Source organism: Staurois parvus, unplaced genomic scaffold (assembly GCF_062004578.1).
Source record: "Staurois parvus isolate SC_StPar_1 unplaced genomic scaffold, SC_StPar_1.0 ptg001158l, whole genome shotgun sequence".
NCBI lineage: Eukaryota > Metazoa > Chordata > Amphibia > Anura > Ranidae > Staurois > Staurois parvus.
Window position 1 is genome coordinate 1,403,301 of NW_028318954.1, and position 19,543 is coordinate 1,422,843.

Here is a 19,543-nt window from a genome sequence, read left to right on the forward strand (position 1 = left end):
TTCTCATGGAACCTTTGGCTGAAAAATGTAGGACCCATTCTACAATATTTGGAATCTCAATTAATGACCATACTCATATTATATCATTATTTGCAGATGATGTCATACTGACTTTATCAGCACCAGAGGTATCGCTGCCGGCTGTTCACGAATTCTTGCAATGATTTAATCGCATCTCTTACTACAAGATAAATTAAACTAAATCACACATCATGAGTGTCAGTGTGGATTCTGCAATATCTTCAAGTCTACAGACGTATGCAGGCCATAGACAGGTCGTTTATCGGCCGAATTTTCGTCCGAACGAAAAATCAGCCGATATTCACACCGTTAGTGGGGCAATGCCATCGGCCGTTTTTTGTGGATGTTCTTGTTTCTTTTTATCGGTCATGCTGGAATATCCACGAAAAACGGCTGTTTTTCGTAAGCATTGGTGGCAGCATCCATGGCAGCAACTTCCGATTTTTCGTTTATCGGCTGACAATTCGGCCGATAAACGGCCCGTCTATGGCCAGCCTAAGTTACCCTATACTTAGTCTAAAGATCCACTATCCTATCTCGGGATTAAGATTACCACTCCTTTATCAAAATTATACGTGTTATCTATATCCCTTTACTAACACAGGTACAAAAAGAACTAGATAACGTGTCTAAATTTTACGTGTCCTGGTCGGGGCGATTAGCAGCATTTAAAATGCTTATTCTCCCTAAACTACTCTTTTATTTCTGAGCCCATCCAATATTACTTCCAAGCTCCTTTTTTACTGATATGCAATGTATATTGTCTAAATTTATATGGCAAGATAAAAAAGCTAGATTTTCTCATAAACTTCTTATTAAACATAAGAAAGCAGGTGGAATGGGCCTACCAGACTTTAAAGATTATTATATTGCAGCCATTTTAGATCAGGCCAAATTCTGGTTTACCCCATATGTAGACAAATTATGGAGTTCCATCAAACAAAGTTATGTAGGTTCCTTGAAACATCTACTTTTAGCTCATTCAGTTACTCATTTCATATTTTCCACATCTCACCCCTTCATTTCAGCCACATTACAGGCATGGAAATATTTCCTAAAAACACATAACTCTAACGAGCCAAATGCTCAGGTCCCTAGCTGTATTAAGATTTTTACTTCCAAATACATCATTTAACCATTGGCCCGCAATGAAAGATCTATTTATTAAAGATATTATTCATGGTAAAGGTATTCAACCACTGCAATACTTCATAGATTCATTATCATTTCCCACCACAGAATTTCTACTTGATGCATCTATACAGTCTTATATTAAACGTCATTCACCCCTGTCTCTAACTATACCCTCTAAAACCTGGCTATTATGGAATGGAACACTCCCAAAAATTAAAGGCATATATACGATTTATGGTTTATTACAGAACAAAACTACATTCACCAAATCACCCCCTCTTATTAAATGGAAAATAATGCTCCAACACCCTATTCAGAAAAATCAATGGCGCAAAGCCATAAGTAACTTCTCCTTCTCTAAATGTTCTACATATTGGGAGATGTCTCAAAAAATCCACCTTAGATGGTATATTACTCCATGTATTAAAGCAAAATTCGATCCATCTAATGATGATAAGTGTTGGAAAGGATGTGGACAAGTAGGATCTTTAATCCATATTCTTTGGGCATGTCCTCACCTGAGAAGCTTCTGGAACAGTATCTACAGATTGATAATGTGCAGTATTAAGTATTGGCATAGATAACATCCCAACTCAATTAAGACCATTAACTATACATATATTGATGGCTGCTAGATTAGCTATAACTAGGCGGTTGAAATCCAATGAGCCCCCAACCATATTGGAGGTTAAACAACATTTTGCATTAACATATGAATATGAAAAATGTATTGCATATAATCAGTTTCAAATACGTATATTTTATGCACAATGGTATCCTTGGGAAAATATGAGGTAACCTACTCACTTATTCTGGTGCTATAACAATCCATAGTACCCTTACAACCATTTCTCTTCCCTGGTACATTTAGAGTGAAAACACACAGCAGTTTGTTCTAAATCCTTCTTAAAGCAATATGCCTTTGTCAGGTTTAAAGCTATAAGGAACGTTATGCCAAATGCATTGCTTGAGTAGGCTTGACGTATACGAACCTGCTATGTTGTGAACAATGTTAAAAGGTTACTACCTATATTGTATTAACCATGTTTGGCTTGGTAAAACAGATGTGTCCCTGCTATACCTGACAATATACAGTGGGGATCGAAAGTTTGGGCACCCCAGCTAAAAATTTGTATTAATGTGCATAAAGAAGCCAAGGAAAGATGGAAAAATCTCCAAAAGGCATCAAATTACAGATTAGACATTCTTATAATATGGCAACAAAAGTTAGATTTTATTTCCATCATTTACACTTTCAAAATAACAGAAAACAAAAAAATGGCATCTGCAAAAGTTTGGGCACCCTGCAGAATTTATAGCATGCACTGCCCCCTATGCCAAGCTGAGACCTGCCAGTGTCATGGATTGTTCTCAATCATCATCTGGGAAGACCAGGTTATGTCAATCTCAAAGGTTTTAAATGCCCAGACTCATCTGACCTTGCCCCAACAATCAGCACTATGGGTTCTTCTAAGCAGTTGTCTAGAAAACTGAAACTGAAAATAGTTGATGCTCACAAGGCTATAAGAAGATAGCAAAGCGTTTTCAGATGTCAATATCCTCTGTTCGGAATGTAATTAAGAAATGGCAGTCATCAGGAACAGTGGAAGTTAAAGCAAGATCTGGAAGACCAAGAAAAATATCAGACAGAACAGCTCGCAGGATTGTCAGAAAAACAATTCAAAACCCACGTTTGACTGCACGATCCCTCCAGAAAGATCTGGCAGACACTGGAGTTGTGGTACACTATTCCACTATAAAGAGATACTTGTACAAATATGGTCTTCATGGAAGAGTCATCAGAAGAAAACCTCTTCTACGTCCTCACCACAAAAATCATCGTTTGAACTTTGCAAATGAACATATAGACAAGCCTGATGCATTTTGGAAACAAGTTTTGTGGACCGATGAGGTTAAAATTGGACTTTTTGGCCGGAATGAGCAAAGGTACGTTTGGAGAAGAAGGGGCACAGAATTTAATGAAAAGAACCTCTGTCCAACTGTTAAGCATGGGGTTGGATCAATCATGCTTTGGGTTGTGTTGCAGCCAGTGGCACAGGGAACATCTCACGGGTAGAAGGAAAAATGGATTCAATAAAATTTCAGCAAATTTTGGATGGTAACTTGATGCCATCTGTGAAAAAGCTGAAGTTAAAGAGAGGATGGCTTCTACAAATGGATAATGATCCTAAACACACCTCGAAATCCACGGGGGATTACATCAAGAGGCGTAAACTGAAGGTTTTGCCATGGCCTTCACAATCTCCTGACCTCAACATAATTGAAAATCTATGGATAGACCTTAAAAGAGCAGTGCGTGACAGACAGCCCAGAAATCTCAAAGAACTGGAAGACTTTTGTAAGGAAGAATGGGCAAAGATACCTCAAACAAGAATTGAAAGACTCTTGGCTGGCTACAAAAAGCGTTTACAAGCTGTGATACTTGCCAAAGGGGGCAGTACAAGATATTAACTCTGCAGGGTGCCCAAACTTTTGCAGACACCATTTTTTTGTTTTCTGTTATTTTGAAAGTGTAAATGATGGAAATAAAATCTAACTTTTGTTGACATATTATAAGAATGTCTAATCTGTAATTTGATGCCTTTTGGAGATTTTTCCATCTTTCCTTGGCTTCTTTATGCACAATAATACAAATTTTTAGCTGGGGTGCCCAAACTTTCGATCCGCACTGTATGTACTATTAAACTTTTTGAAAATCAATAAAAATTATTAAATATAAAAAAGAGCATATATGCCGAAACATAGGGGCCTAGGGTGGCCAGTGGGTGGATGACCCTATGCTTCGGCATATATGTTTTTGTAAAATTTTTTGGCACATATTTCAATAAAAAAGTTGTTTTATTGAGTTGCTGTTTTATTGTTAACCATTGCTGTTTTCTTTCCAGGAATGCCATTCAGCTGCAGCACCAACTTGTTTATTCTGACAACAACAGGGTCTTGCTCTCAGCATATCCATAAGTAAGTGTGTACAGCGCTGTTGGATGAGATTTTTTATCCGCAGTTAAAAAAGAGCATATATGTCAAAGCATGGGGACCTGGGGTGACCAGTGGGTGTATATATTTAAAAAAACATTTTGGCAGAGATTTCTTCAGCCACATTGACCAATGTGAATAGAGGAATCTGTTAGATTATTTTTTTTTTCACACATTTTATGTTTCATGTGTGTCCATCATTAGAAGTGGGTGGATGCAGGGTGGTATATTCTAATGGTGGGCATATCACACACTTTTTCTGGCAGAGATTTCTTCTCTTTTTTTCATTCAGCGCACAGGCCAGAGGCGTCCCTAGGGTTGGTGTCAGACAGTGCGGTAACACTTGTTGACACCCCCTCAGAAGATCTCCGCAGAATGGATCGGATCTGCGGATTGAGCATAATGGATCGGACACCAATCCATTATGCTCAATCCGCAGATCCGATCCATCCTGCAGGGATTGTTGACTTTCTTTACAACTTACCTTTTCTTGGAGCGGGTCCGGTTTAGCGGCAAGCTGTGTCTCCCATGTAGATATGTCCCCCTGAAGCAACTGCCATGTCCCGGTTGAAACCGGGACATGCACAATTGCTTCAGGGGGGATATATCTACATGGGAGACATATCCCGCAGGATCGTCGGCATGCAACCTATACGGGGTGACACTGAACCCACTCCAAGAAAAGGTAAGTTGTAAAGAAAGCCGACGATCCGTGCAGGATGGTGTCCGGTGTCACCCTGTGCGGTCGGTGACCGCACTCCCCACACCTGCCTCGGGATGCCACTGCTACAGGCTGTATAAAAAAAAGAACATAGCATATATACCCAACAAGGACCAGCGACGTACTTCACTGGACTTTGAGTGGTTATACCAGGATGATCATGTGGAACCAATGTAGCGCTACTCGCTTAAATTAAGATAAACATGTGAACCAAAATACCTAGTGGATAAATATCAAATAAATAAATAAGTGCCCACTAAAGTGAAATCATGCACATAAAACATATATGTGATTAAATCTAAATTACTAAAGTGAAAATAATCATATCAACTAAAAAGTAATACGTGCTTTTTGCAAATGAATATATATGTATATATATATATACACACATACATTAACAATGTGCATTAACACATATATATATACCCCATAAAGTGAAAAGGTCCAAACGTGCATATATGTGAACTCAAAACGTGCACCTGCACACAAACAACATGGGTAGATAGGTGAGCACAGCCAAACCACACATGTGAAAGGAATCAGGCTAGGAAAAGCACTGCTGCAAGGAGCTTGTGTTTTATGTTCCATATGAGTGGTTGGCACAGCATTTAACCTTACTTGGAGAAGGAGCCATTATCGAAGTGCTGATCCCTGGGGGGAGATTCATATACAGTGTGAGCAGTCGTTTGGAGTGATACTTACCTGGAGGATCTGTGAGAGGGATCCTAGTAAACGTTTTGACTCGCAAGGGTCGAATCCTTAAGGTGAGAAGCTGATTCAGCCAGTGTTCGGATGATCTTCTGCTCAACTATCAACTCACTTCTATATACAAATACCAGCACAAGTGTTTTGTGTTCACCTGAGTGTGATCATCTTTATTTGGACTTTATATACACGGAAATATATGTTGTTTGTGTGCAGGTGCACGTATTGAGTTCACATATATGCACGTTTGGACCTTTTCACTTTATGGGGTATGTTAATGCACATTGTTAATGTATGTGTATATATATATATATGCATTTGCAAAAAGCACGTATTACTTTTTAGTTGATATGATTATTTTCACTTTAGTAATTTAGATTTAGTCACATATATGTTTTATGTGCATGATTTCACTTTAGTGGACACTTATTTTATTTATTTGATATTTATCCACTAGGTATTTTGGTTCACATGTTTATCTTAATTTAAGCGAGTAGCGCTACATTGGTTCCACATGTTTATGCTGAAGATCATTGGTATATGATTTAATGTGAGCAGCTTCTCGGGATTATTTAATTTTTTTGGAAGGTATCCTGAGTGCAGGAGGTTCACACCATTATTGTTATACCAGGATGATGCCAGCTGCAGGCATCATCTTGGTATCGTTTTTTTAGCTGGCGATCGGCTTTCATGTAAAAGCAATCCGCCTGGCCGATTAGCTGCAGGATTGCTTTTACAAGCAGTGGGAAAAGATGCCCCCCCATTGATTCCACGGCCTTGGACAGTCCCGTGACATCGGTGGAACCTGAGAATGCAGCCAGTGTTTCTGCCTGCTGATCATAGAGCTGATTGGAGACCAGAATGGTGCCAATCATCTCTATAGCCTAAGAAATCGGAAGCTACGAGCATTTCATCACTTCAGTTTCACAGGACATAAACAGCGCCATTTGTAAATTGGGAAAGCATCTGATCACACTGATCTTGGTGAGATCAGATGATGTAAGGGCAGAGAAGATATCTAGAGTCTAATAGACCCCAGATTTCTCAAAAAAGAATACATGTCAATGCCCATTGCAGTCACAGTTCATATTTACATTCCCTGTGATAGCAATAAAAGTAATCAAAGAAAACAAAAATTAAAGGGACAGTGTAAAAATATTAAAAAAAATCAAAATAACTAAAAAAAAAAACACCCTCGCCTGAGTGCGCGAGCATTGACCCTTTGCCGGTATGTAAACAATGTTTGCACCATGCATGTGAGGTATCGCTGTGAACGTCAGATCAAGGGCAGTAATTCTAGCACTAGACCTCCTTTGTAAATCTAAAATGGTAGCTTTTAAAGGCTTTTAAATTGTTACCTATAGATATTAAAAATGTATGCAGTTTGTCACCATTGCACGGAACGTACGCAGTTTTAAAGCATGTCATGTTTGGCATCTATTTACTCAGCATACCATCATCTTTTATATTTTACCAAATAATGTAAACAAAAAGTGTCAGAAAAGGCTTGGTCTTCAGATGGTTAGAAGAGTGAGTGATGTGTGGCATAAACTTCTAAGGCTGGGCATAAAATGCCCCCACCCCCCAAATGATCCCTTTTTGGAAAGCAGACACCCCAAACTATTTGCTGAGAGGCATGTTGAGTCAATAGAAGAATTTTTTTTTATCACAAGTTTTTGGAAAATGACAAAAAAAATATTTTTTTGTACACAAAATTGTCGCTTAAATGATTTATTGCTCACACATGCCATGGGTATATGTGGAATTACTCCCCAAAATACATTCTGTTACTTCTACTGAGTATGGGGGTACCACATGAGAGAGACATTTTGGCAGTCTAGCCAAGTACAGGACCCCAAAATCCAATAAGTACCTTCAGGCTTTTAAAGGGCTTTATTTCCTCATTACACTTCCTGACTACCTATCACAGTTTTGGAGGCCCTGAAATGCCAGGATAGCACTAAACCCCCCCAAATGACCCCTTTTTGGAAAGTAGACACCCCAAGGAAATTGATAAGAAGCATGGTGAGTATTTTGCAGATCTAGTTTTTTGCCACACGTGTTTGGAAAATGAAAGAAAACAAAAACATATTTTTCTTTTCTTTTTTTATATTTCAAAACCTTGTGAGAAAAAAATAAGATTGGAAAAATACTCTCCATGCCTCTTTTTAAATTCCTTGGGGTGTCTACTTTCCAAAAAGGGGTCATTTGGGGGTGTTTGGTGCTATCCTGGCATTTCAGGGCCTCCAAAACTATGATAGGTAGTGAGGAAGTGAAATGAGGAAGTTACGCACCTTCAGGCTTTCAAAGTGGTCATTGGATTTCGAGCTCCTGTATGTGGCTAGGCTCCCAAAAAGTTTCACACAAGTGGTATCCCCATACTCGGTAGAAGTAGCAGAATGTATTTTGGGGTGTATTTCCACATATGCCCATGGCTTGCATGAGCAATACATCACTTAACTAACAACTTTTTGTAAAAAAAAAATGTTTTTGTAATTTTCCAAAAACTAGTGAAAAAAATAAATCTTCCATAGACTCGAAATGCCTCTCAGCAGATAGCTTAGGGTGTCTACTTTCCAAAAAGGGGTCATTTGGTGGTGTTTGTACTGTCCTGGCATTTTAGCACCTCAAGAAATGTGATGAGCAGTCATAAAGTAAAAGCTGTGTAAATTCCATTATCTATACCCTAGTTTTTAGAAGCTAAAACTTTCACACAAAGCAATCAATATACACTTATTGTTATTTTGTTTACCAAAGACATGTAGCAGAATACATTTTGGGCTAAATTTATGACTAACTTTGAGTTTACTGTATATTTTTGATAGCCAAAAGTAAAAAATATTGTTTTTTATTGTTTATAGCGCAAAAAATAAAAAGCGCACGGGTGATCAAATACCACCGAAAGAAAGCTCTATTTGTGTGAAAAAAGGACATAAATTTTGTTTGGGTACAGCATTGCATGACAGCACAATTGTCAGTTAAATTAGTGCAACGCTGTATAGCAAAAAATGGCATAAATTGCAGTATCTATGCCCACCCACCCCTTTGTCTCCTTCCTTCCACCCACCTCTCCCTCCCTGCCTTCCACTCACCCCTTCCTTCCTTCCACCCACCCCTCTCTTCCTTCCTCCCACCCCTCCCTTCCTCCCTTCCTTCCACCCACCCCTCCCTTCCTTTTACCATTCCCTCCCTTGCTTCTTTCCACCCACCCACCCACCCTTCCTTCCTTCCACCCACCACTCCCTTCCTTACATCCACCGCTTCCTTCCTTTCAACCACCTTTCCTTTCTTCCACCCACCCACTCCTTCCTTCCTTCTATCCACCCCTTTCTTCCACCCACCCTGTCTTTCCTTCCACCCACCCCTCACTTCCTCCCTTCCTTCCTCCTTCCTTCCTTCCACCCACCTCTCCCTTCCTTCCATCCACCCCTTCCTTCCACCCACCTCTCCCTTCCTTCCACCCACCCCTTCCTTCCTTTCTTCCACCTACCCCGTCCTTCCATCCCTACCTTCCTTCCTTCCTTTCTTCCTTCCTTCCTTCCTTCAAGGGGGAGAAGTTGGTGGGGGGGGGGGGGAGTGGTAAAAATGCTGAATCCCCCAAGAAAAAAATAAATATCTACAGCCCTGTCTATACCATACTGCGATTTTTTACCAAAGACATGTAGCAGAATACATTTTGGCCTAAATTTATGACTAACGTTGAGTTTACTATATATTTTTTTATAGCTGAAAGTAACAAATATTGTTTTTTTTTGTTTATAGCGCAAAAAATAAAAAGCGCACAGGTGATCAAATACCACCGAAAGAAAGCTCTATTTGTGTGAAAAAAAAGTACATACATTTTGTTTGGGTACAGCATTGCATGACCACGCAATGACCAGTTGAAATAGCGCAGAACCGAATAGCAAAAAAAGGCCTGGCCAGGAAAGGGGGGTGAATCCACTGGAGGGCAAGTGGTTAAAGGGACACTACCCCAAGCGCTCAAATACAAGGTTTTGAACCCCAACAAGCTGACCAGCAGAAGGTCTAGAGCAGTGGTCTCCAAACTGCGGCCCGGGTGCCAGAGGTGGCTCTTTGCTTAATTCTATCTGGCCCTTGGGGCATTATTCCCTCACTGTCAGCAACAGTGGGGCACAGTTTCTGCCACTGACACCAACAATGGGGCACTATTCCTCCCAATTACACCAATAATGGGGCACTATTCCTACTGCTGATACCAATGATGGGGCACTATTCCTACCTCTGATACCAATAGTGTGACAGTATTCCGCCCACTGCCATGAGTCATTGGGCATTTTTTACTGCCACTGATGCCAGGACTTTTTATACTCCCGTTGGCCACAGTCCGGCCCTCCTAAATATTGAAGGACAGTAAAATGGCCCTTTGTTTAGAAAGTTTGGAGACCCCTGGTCTAGAGTACGTGTACTACTGTTTGCTGACTGTTACTGCAGTGAACACCTATGGGTTCTCCCCCAGGTAGGCATACCCATTGCAAGTTCAGGAACGAGGTGGACTATTAATCATTCACTGGTTGCAGCATGTTATTTATATCAGTAATATTGCAGTACCATCATTTGCTACTGTTTGCTTGTTGACTGTTTTGGTACAGTATATATTTTCACTGTGAACCAATCCAGTATAATCTTTTCTTTCTGTTTCACCACTGTACAGTCTTTTCTTACCTCCACCAGATTGCAATGCACTTTTCCAACTTTGCCACTATGCCTCCTAGATTGTAAGCTCTGAGGAGCAGGGCCCTCCTATCCCTCTTGTATTGAACTGTATTGTTGCTGTATTGTCTCCCATTATATTGTAAATCTCTGAGCAAACTGTTGGCGCTATATAAATCCTGTATAATAATAATGCAGTTTATTTTCATTTTATGATGTATATGTTTCGAGGATCTACATGTGTGCTACTGATTGCTGACTGTTATTACAGTGAATACCTATAGGTATATATATATATATATATATATATATATATATATATATAATATATACACACACACACACACAAACAGAAGATGCAACACATCAAGCGGCTGCACATGGATTAAAGACCACTCTTAGCAGTAAATCCGTATGCAGTATAAAAAAATAATTAGATAACAGAAGGGTGCTTTCAGAGATAGAAGATAATGAACATAAAAAAAGAGGACAATATTTTGGTTGCATTTATCACTGAAATTGTATGTGAAAGTGAAGTTACGAAAGGATAGGGGATATGACAGCAAGCTCTCAATACAGATATTGCAGCTTTTAGTAACATATAGGATAGCAGGGAAAGAATTCTTGAACACCACCTAGTGTCCGAAACATACAGTACAACAGGTATCCTCATCCTACACCAGGGTTCTCACACCTCTTGTAGCAGAGATCACACATTATAGTTATTTCCTAATGCCAGCAAGTGTATATAAGTTAACATATGTTTATTTATAAGATAATATATTCACATATTTTGGTAAATGATCAAGCTTTTCTTTATTGTTTGATGAACCAATACAAGTACAAGTTTTGTAGGCGGTATAATATGGTTTATATATGGGCAGCACAGTGGCTAAATGGTTAGCACTTCCCCCTGGCAGTACTAGAGTCGTTGGTTCAAATCCCATCCACGGCACCTCCTGCCTGGAGTTTGCATGTTCTCCCTATGCCTGCGTGGGTTTCTTCCGGGTACTCCGGTTTCTTCCCACGCTCCAAAAACATGCTGGTAGGTTAATTGGATCCTGTCTAAATTGGCCCTAGTATGTGAGTTAGGGACCTTAGATCGTACACCCCTTGAGGGTTAGGGACTGATGTGAATGTACAATATATATGTAAAGCACTGCGTAACTTGACAGCGCTATATAAGTACCTGAAATAAATAAATACTGCTGTAGTCTAGATTTGTATGTCTAGAATGGATTGCAAAAAGTTAGCTAGGTAAACCATTATTAATACATCATAAACCAGTGGTGTGTGGCATGCATTTCCTCTTAGACAAATCTGCTTTCTAAAGCAATCAGGAGCTTCTTTACTTTCTTAACCACTTGCCTGCCAGGCACTTATACCCCCTTCCTGCCCAGGCCAATTTTCAGCTTTCAGCGCTCTCGGACTTTGAATGACAATTGCGCGGTCATGCAACACTGTACCTATATGAAATTTTTATCATTTTTTTCACACAAATAGAGATTTCTTTTGGTGGTGTTTATTCACCACTGGGTGTTTTATTTTTTGCGCTATAAACAAAAAAAGAGCAAAGAATTTGAAAAATAATGTTTTTCTTTGTTTCTATGATAAAATTTTGCAAACAGGTAATTTTTCTCCTTCACTGATGTGCACTGATTCGGCTGCACTGATGAGTACTGATGGGCACTGATGAGGCAGCACTGATGGGCACTGATGAGGTGGCACAAATATGTAGAACTGATAGGCACTGATAGGAGGCACTGATAGGCGGCACTGATGAGCTGGCACGGATGATGCTGCACTGACAGGCGGCACTGATGGGCACTGATAGGCGGCACTGATGGGCACTGATGGGTGGCACTGACTGATGGCATTGCTGGGCACTGATGGGTGGTACTGATGGGCAGCACTGATGGGCACAGGTGAGTTGCACTGCTAGGCACAGGTGGGTGGCACTGCTAGACACTGTTGGGCACAGGTGGGTGACACTGCAGGGCACAGGTGGGTGGCACTGATGGGTACAAGTGGGCGGCACTGATGGGCACAGGTGGGCAGCACTGCTGGGCACTGATCATCAGGGCACTGATCATCAGTGCCCTGAACATCAGTGCCAATCACTTCTCTGACAATTGCCGGTTATCGGTAGTACTTTCCTCATGCTGTGACTGTATTTACCCTGTGATCTGCTGTGTCATTGGACACAGCTGATCACGTGGTAAAAGGCCGCTGTGATTGGCTGTTTACTGTATCAGGTGATCAGTTGTGTCCGTAGGACACAGCGATCGCCGCTGGGGGCAAGCAGGGGGAGTGTCCTGGAATGATGTCCATGGACGTCGTCCCAGAACTAGACAACCGTGCTGTAGCCTTCCTTCAGCTATAGTAGGGAAGAAGTTAAGCACTAACTTTTCATCTGAAGGACTAAGCCTGTGTAACGCTTTTGTCTGCTTAAAATGAACAGTATTAACATGTTTCGCTCACATTAAGGATCCACACACACTAGCATTTTTTTTAAGCTAAAAAACGCTGGTAATAAAATTTTTAGTAGCATTTTAGGAGCGTTTAGGAGCATTAGCGTTTTATTGGCAATTTTACAATACATGTAGGAAAAAATAAAGAAAAAGTTAGAAAAAAGCTGTTAGTAGTTTAGGAGCATTTAGGAGCGTTTAGGAGTGTTTAGCATTTTTTCTGCTGAAAAACACTACAAAAAACTCTACAAATGATGTTTAATGTTGATAAATATAAGGTTATGAACTTGGGGGCCAAGAATATGCATGCATCATACATACTAGGGGGGAGGGGTACAACTGGGGGAATCAATGGTGGAGAAGGATCTGGGAGTTCTGGTAGCTCACAAGCTTAATAATGGCATGCAATGACAAGCTGCAGTTTCTAAAGCGAGCAAAATCCTCTCTTGTATTAAAAGAGGTATAGACTCCAGAGAGAGAGATATCATATTACCCCTGTACAAATCATTAGTAATACCTCATCTGGAATATGCAGTTCAGTTTTGGGCACCAATTCACAAAAGGAACATTGGGGAACTGGAGAAAGTATAGAGAAGGGCAAGAAAACTGATAAGAGGTATGGAGGAGCTCAGCTATGAGGAAAGATTAGAGGAACCGAATTTATTCTCTCTTGAGAAGAGGAGATTAAGGGGGGATATGATCAACATGTATAAATACATCAGTGGTTCATATAGTGAACTCGGTGTAGAGCTATTCACCCTGAGGTCATCACAGAGGACAAGGGGGCACTCTTTACATCTGGAGGAAAAGAAATTTAATCTCCAAATATGGAAAGGTTTCTTCACAGTGAGAGCTGTGAAAATGTGGAATAGACTCCCTCAAGAGTTGGTTCTGGCCAGCTCAGTGGATTGCTTTAAAAAAGGCCTGGATTCTTTCTTGGATACACAGAATATAACTGGATACTAACATTTATAGGTAAAGTTGATCCAGAGAATATCTTATTGCCTCTCGGGGAATCAGGAAGGAATATTTTTCCCTGTAGAAGCAAATTGGATCATGCTTTGCTGGGTTTTTTTGCCTTCCTCTGGATCAACTGTGGGTATAAGATTATAACTTTTTTTTTTTAATGGTTGAACTGGATGGACTTTTGTCTTTTTTCAGCCAGACTAACTATGTAACTCAGAGGGGAATGTTTTTTTTCTCAACAAAAGTGGAGTTGCTCTTTAACTGTCCCATTTGGACCCCATTGTGGAAGTGACCTCTACTGCTATGCTCCTTGTATACTATAATTTCAAGCTTGAAGAACTATGCTGATAAAGATATGACCTTCTTTTTGAGGGAAACATTCCAACATTTTAGCAGCTTCTCTGAAAAACAAAAAAAAAGGAACAACAGAAAAATTCAAGGAAAAAAAAAAGAAACAAAAAACAATCATTAGCAATAGAAGAGACACCGAGTGCGAAACAGATGCTCTCGCCTCCTCCAAGATCACAAATCACATTGAAAGGCAATTTAGTCTAAGTGCAGCACTCATTTGAAAACATTAAATTTACCGCTTCACAAAAGCTCTATCTATAAAGCCTTCCCTTACTTCACAGAATACCAAGCAAGACCCCATGCCTGAACTCCACATTATACTAGCACGTTTAATGAAAATGACTTTCATAAACAGTTTAGCATTCCCAGTCAGTACATAAACATACACACTACATGTATTCACCTAGAAGCACCATGAGTTCAACTTATAGAGGCCGACACTGGAGAAAAATGTAAAATAATAACAATCTATTTTCATGTCAGTGTGTAATTGTATAGGCATAATACACAATACATCCCTTGGGTTTCAACACAAGAATGATACCAGTCACAAATACATGCAATAGTATTTCTTGGTAGTACGAGAACTGACTTTTTTATAATGATATATTTTTAATTAGGTTTTAGTTAAAAAGCAATGCAAAATATATTGACAACACCAAGGCTATTTGCATATCAAGACAGGTTACATTATCGTAAAAATAAAATGATACACGGCCATTAAAAAAAGAATACACAAAGTATCCTTTTATAGCTGTAGCCAAGTGCTGGCTAGTCTGTCCCTGTCATCATGGGGCATTCTTAACAAAGACTGCCTTGAGTTTTTTTCCCTCTAGTGTTCAGCCTAGTGATCGTGAAATCATGTTTTGGAAGCAGAGAGTGAGAAAGGCCACTACTGGGAGTAGGGGATTGTGGGACATGTAGTCCAGCGAGCTGGGTTTTACGTGGAGCCAGTGTTGTCATAAACTACTAGTTTCAGCCAACTAGAGAGATCAAAAAGAAATGACTGGAGAGGAGATATATAGCTCTGCCTGAGAAAAGTTCTCTCTCTTGGGACCACAGCTTTTAAGAGGAGAGTGTGAGCAGGCATCGCAGCCCTGACAGTATGGAGAGTCTTCAGCAGGTGAGCCATACTGTACAACTGCAGGCAGATCCTCCATTTCCAGCTCCCTGTTGGCTGACCATCAGTGGTCACTCTCATCGTCACCATCGGGGGTCACTTTCATCATCACCATCGGGGGTCCCTCTCATCGTCACCATCGGGGGTCAGTTTCATTGTCACCATCGGGGGTCACTCTCATCATCACCATTGGGGGTCACTTTCATCGTCACCATCGGGGGTCACTTTCATTGTCACTAGAGATGAGCGAATCGAACCAGGCGAACCGGAATTCGATACGAATTTCAGGAAAAATTCGATTCGCGTCGAATCCGAATATTTGCCTACTTCGGGTGCGCAAATCGGATTTTTCCCGATCAGCCGGCAAAAGTGTCCCTGCAGAGAGCTCCGCTATTTCTGAAGTTCTCTGACAGAAGGAACACATGTACAGCGGTTGAAACATTGTATCTATTTGTTTCCATTTAGGATACAGATGTTTTTATTCGGAAACAGATGTTTCAACCGCTGTACATGTGAAGGAGCTGTCAGAGAACTGTCAGAAGTAGAGGAACTCTGCAGATACACTTTTTGCCGGTTTGGAATTCTTATTTTCATCCTACTTCTTCTTCTTCTTCTTCATCCTCATCCTCAGAAGAAGAAGAAGAGGATGAGGATGAAGAAGAAGAAGAAGAAGAAGTAGGATGAAAATAAGAATAATTCCAAGCCGGCAAAAAGTGTATCTGCAGAGCTCCTCTAAGTGTATCTGCAGAATAGAGGAGCTCTGCAGATACACTTTTTGCCGGCTTGGAATTATTCTTATTTTCATCCTACTTCTTCTTCTTCTTCCTCTTCATCCTCATCCTCATCCTCTTCTTCTTCTGAGGAGGATGAGGATGAAGAAGAAGAAGAAGAAGAAGAAGAAGAAGAAGTAGGATGAAAATAAGAATAATTCCAAGCCGGCAAAAAGTGTATCTGCAGAGCTCCTCTAAGTGTATCTGCAGAATAGAGGAGCTCTGCAGATACACTTTTTGCCAGCTTGGAATTATTCTTATTTTCATCCTACTTCTTCTTCTTCTTCTTCTTCTTCCTCTTCATCCTCATCCTCATCCTCTTCTTCTTCTTCTGAGGATGAGGATGAAGAAGAAGAAGAAGAAGAAGTAGGATGAAAATAAGAATAATTCCAAGCCGGCAAAAAGTGTATCTGTAGAGCTCCTCTATTCTGCAGATACACTTAGAGGAGCTCTGCAGATACACTTTTTGCCGGCTTGGAATTAATCTTATTTTCATCCTACTTCTTCTTCTTCTTCTTCATCCTCATCCTGATCCTCAGAAGAAGAAGAAGAGGATGAGGATGAGGATGAAGAAGAAGAAGAAGAAGAAGTAGGATGAAAATAAGAATAATTCCAAGCCGGCAAAAAGTGTATCTGCAGAGCTCCGCTAAGTGTATCTGCAGAGCTCCGCTATTTCTGACAGTTCTGTGACATTCACTCCATACAGCGGTTGAAACATTGTATCTATTTGTTTCCATAAATGGATCCATTTATGGAAACAAATAGATACAATGTTTCAACCGCTGTATGGAGTGAATGTCACAGAACTGTCAGCAATAGCCTATTTCTGACAGTTCTGGGACATTCACTCCATACAGCGGTTGAAACATTGTATCTATTTGTTTCCATAAATGGATCCATTTATGGAAACAAATAGATACAATGTTTCAACCGCTGTATGGAGTGAATGTCACAGAACTGTCAGAAATAGCCTATTTCTCACAGTTCTGTGACATTCACTCCATACAGCGGTTTCAACCGCTGTATGGAGTGAATGTCACAGAACTGTCAGAAATAGCCTAAGAAGTAGCGGAGCTCTGCAGATACACTTTTTGCCGGCTTGGAATTCTCCTTCTTTTCATCCTTCTTCTTCTTCTCATCCTTCTTCTTCTTCTCATCCTTCTTCTCATCCTTCTCCTTCTTCTCATCCTTCTCCTTCTTCTCATCCGTCTTCTTCTTCTCATCCTTCTCCTTCTTCTCATCCTTCTTCTTCTCATCCTTCTCCTTCTTCTCATCCTTCTTCTCATCCTTCTCCTTCTTCTCATCCTTCTTCTCATCCTTCTTCTCATCCTTCTCCTTCTTCTCATCCTTCTCCTTCTTCTCATCCTTCTCCTTCTCCTTCTTCTCATCCTTCTCCTTCTCCTTCTTCTCATCCTTCTCCTTCTCCATCTTCTCATCCTTCTCCTTCTCCTTCTTCTCATCCTTCTCCTTCTCCTTCTTCTCATCCTTCTCCTTCTTCTCATCCTTCTCCTTCTTCTCATCCTTCTCCTTCTCCTTCTCCTTCTTCTCATCCTTCTCCTTCTCCTTCTTCTCATCCTTCTCCTTCTCCTTCTCCTTCTTCTCATCCTTCTCCTTCTCCTTCTTCTCATCCTTCTCCTTCTCCATCTTCTCATCCTTCTCCTTCTCCTTCTTCTCATCCTTCTCCTTCTCCTCCTTCTCCTTCTCCTTCTTCTCATCCTTCTCCTTCTTCTCATCCTTCTCCTTCTCCTTCTTCTCATCCTTCTCCTTCTTCTCATCCTTCTCCTTCTCCTTCTTCTCATCCTTCTCCTTCTCCTTCTCCTTCCTCATCTCCAAGGGCATTTAAATTAAAGGTACAGTGTTCTGCACTAATTTAAAGGCTCTCTGAAGCCTAGAAACCCTTTTTATAAGTTAACTTCGTAGCGAATAAATTCGCATCGAATCGAATTTCTTCCTGAAATTCGGCGAATCAGCCGAATCAAATTTTTGAATAATTCGCTCATCTCTAATTGTCACCATCGGGGGTCAGTCTCATCGTCACCATCAGGGGTCACTCATCGTCACCATCGAGGGTCACTCTCATTGTCACCATCGGGGGTCACTCTCATCGTCACCATCACAGACCCAGCTGAATCCTAGCATCACCAGGAGCATGGTTCAGACACCCTTCACTGGTTACAAATTCTTCAAGAGTGTGTTATGGGACATCTCATTCCCTTGATCCTGGGTATTAGTGAGCAGGCAGAAGTCCACACTGTGTACATCATACAATAGTCTGGTGTCTTTGTAATTGAATTGTTATTTTTTTGTACTATGTCTGAACCCAGGGTGTCAGAGGTGTTTGAAGGCTTGCAAGGTCAGGGCACCCTTTGGGGACCGTCACCTTCTAGCGGCCCCTGCAGGGGTGGCGCTACATAAAGATCTGTAAACACACATAAAACTGTAATAAATACAGTATATACCTTTCAATGATTTCTTCTGTATCTAAGGCCTCATGCACATGCGTGAAAACCACAAAGGCATCTGGTGCATATTAGCACGTTATGCCATTGTCTTGCAGGTTTTTTCGTTTTTTTAAGACCTCGGTTTACTACTGCCTTAAACTGGAACATAGCAAGGATTAAAAGACAAGGAATCTGCAAACTCAGAAAGTGTTTTAAAACATGTAATATCATTTTAACTTTATTTTGAATGCTCAAAAACCTAAAGTTGGGGGATCAGTCCCATAAAGTAAGAGCCACCTTTTTTCTATAAAACGTTTTTTTTTTTTTTTACAGTGAATTCACAGCAAGTATAAAAACAGTAACCAACGAGGTTTGGAGGCCAAAGGATTCTTCTTCATTGGAAATATAGCAAAAATCCATTAAAGTGTTACTAAACCCAGGACTCTGCATTCACTATATCTGGTCTCCCACAGTACACAGAACATGGAAATGCAATTATTTTAGTAAATATGAACTGCTAAATTCCTTTTCTCATCAGCAGTATATAGCAGTTTGTGACTTCTATCAGTGTCCAGCTGAGCACTAAAGCTTGTAGGAGTTTTCTGTAGGAGGATGCAGGACCCCTGACCTCTCTCTGGACAGTGCTGATTGGCCCTGTGCTGATCACATGCACTCTCCCAAGAAAAAAAAACTCTCTAGCAATACACACCAAACTGAGCATGTGCAGTGTCTCCACACGATGTGTTATCAGGAGATAAAAGGGGTGCACTGGAAGAAGGGGAGGGTCAGAGAAGACAGGATCAAACATACTTTTTACACAATGCAGGGGGTTAACCACTTAGTGAGTATAACAAGCATGCTTTACTGCAAATATAGACTGATTTTACTGTTCTGGGTTTAGTAACACTTTAAATATTATATATAGCAAGTATAAAATGCATGAGCAATGAGTGAGGACATTTTTTTTTCTGTCATGTGATTTGGATTTATGTATCTAATTCCTCAAACATTTGATACACACTATTGATGATCGTGTTATGGATTTTTGTTAAATACCTGATGAAGAGGGAATTTCTTGGCTTCAGAGATGTGTTGGATATGGCTTTTTTACTTGCTGTCCCTTCATCTTCAAGAATGAAATGATATAGACTTTTGAGCTGATCATTTGAAGCTTCATCTCT

The 19,543-nt window shown here is 40.4% G+C and overlaps 1 long non-coding RNA gene across 1 annotated transcript in view; it reads left to right on the forward strand.

Moving 5' to 3' along the window:
- Positions 1 to 19,543, forward strand: part of LOC149439117 (uncharacterized) — a 45,591-nt gene that overhangs the window by 6,162 nt on the left and 19,886 nt on the right. Inside the window, exon 3 of the long non-coding RNA XR_016307857.1 lies at positions 4,062 to 4,134. This is a non-coding gene — a long non-coding RNA (uncharacterized LOC149439117). The remainder of the gene's footprint in view (positions 1 to 4,061; positions 4,135 to 19,543) is intronic.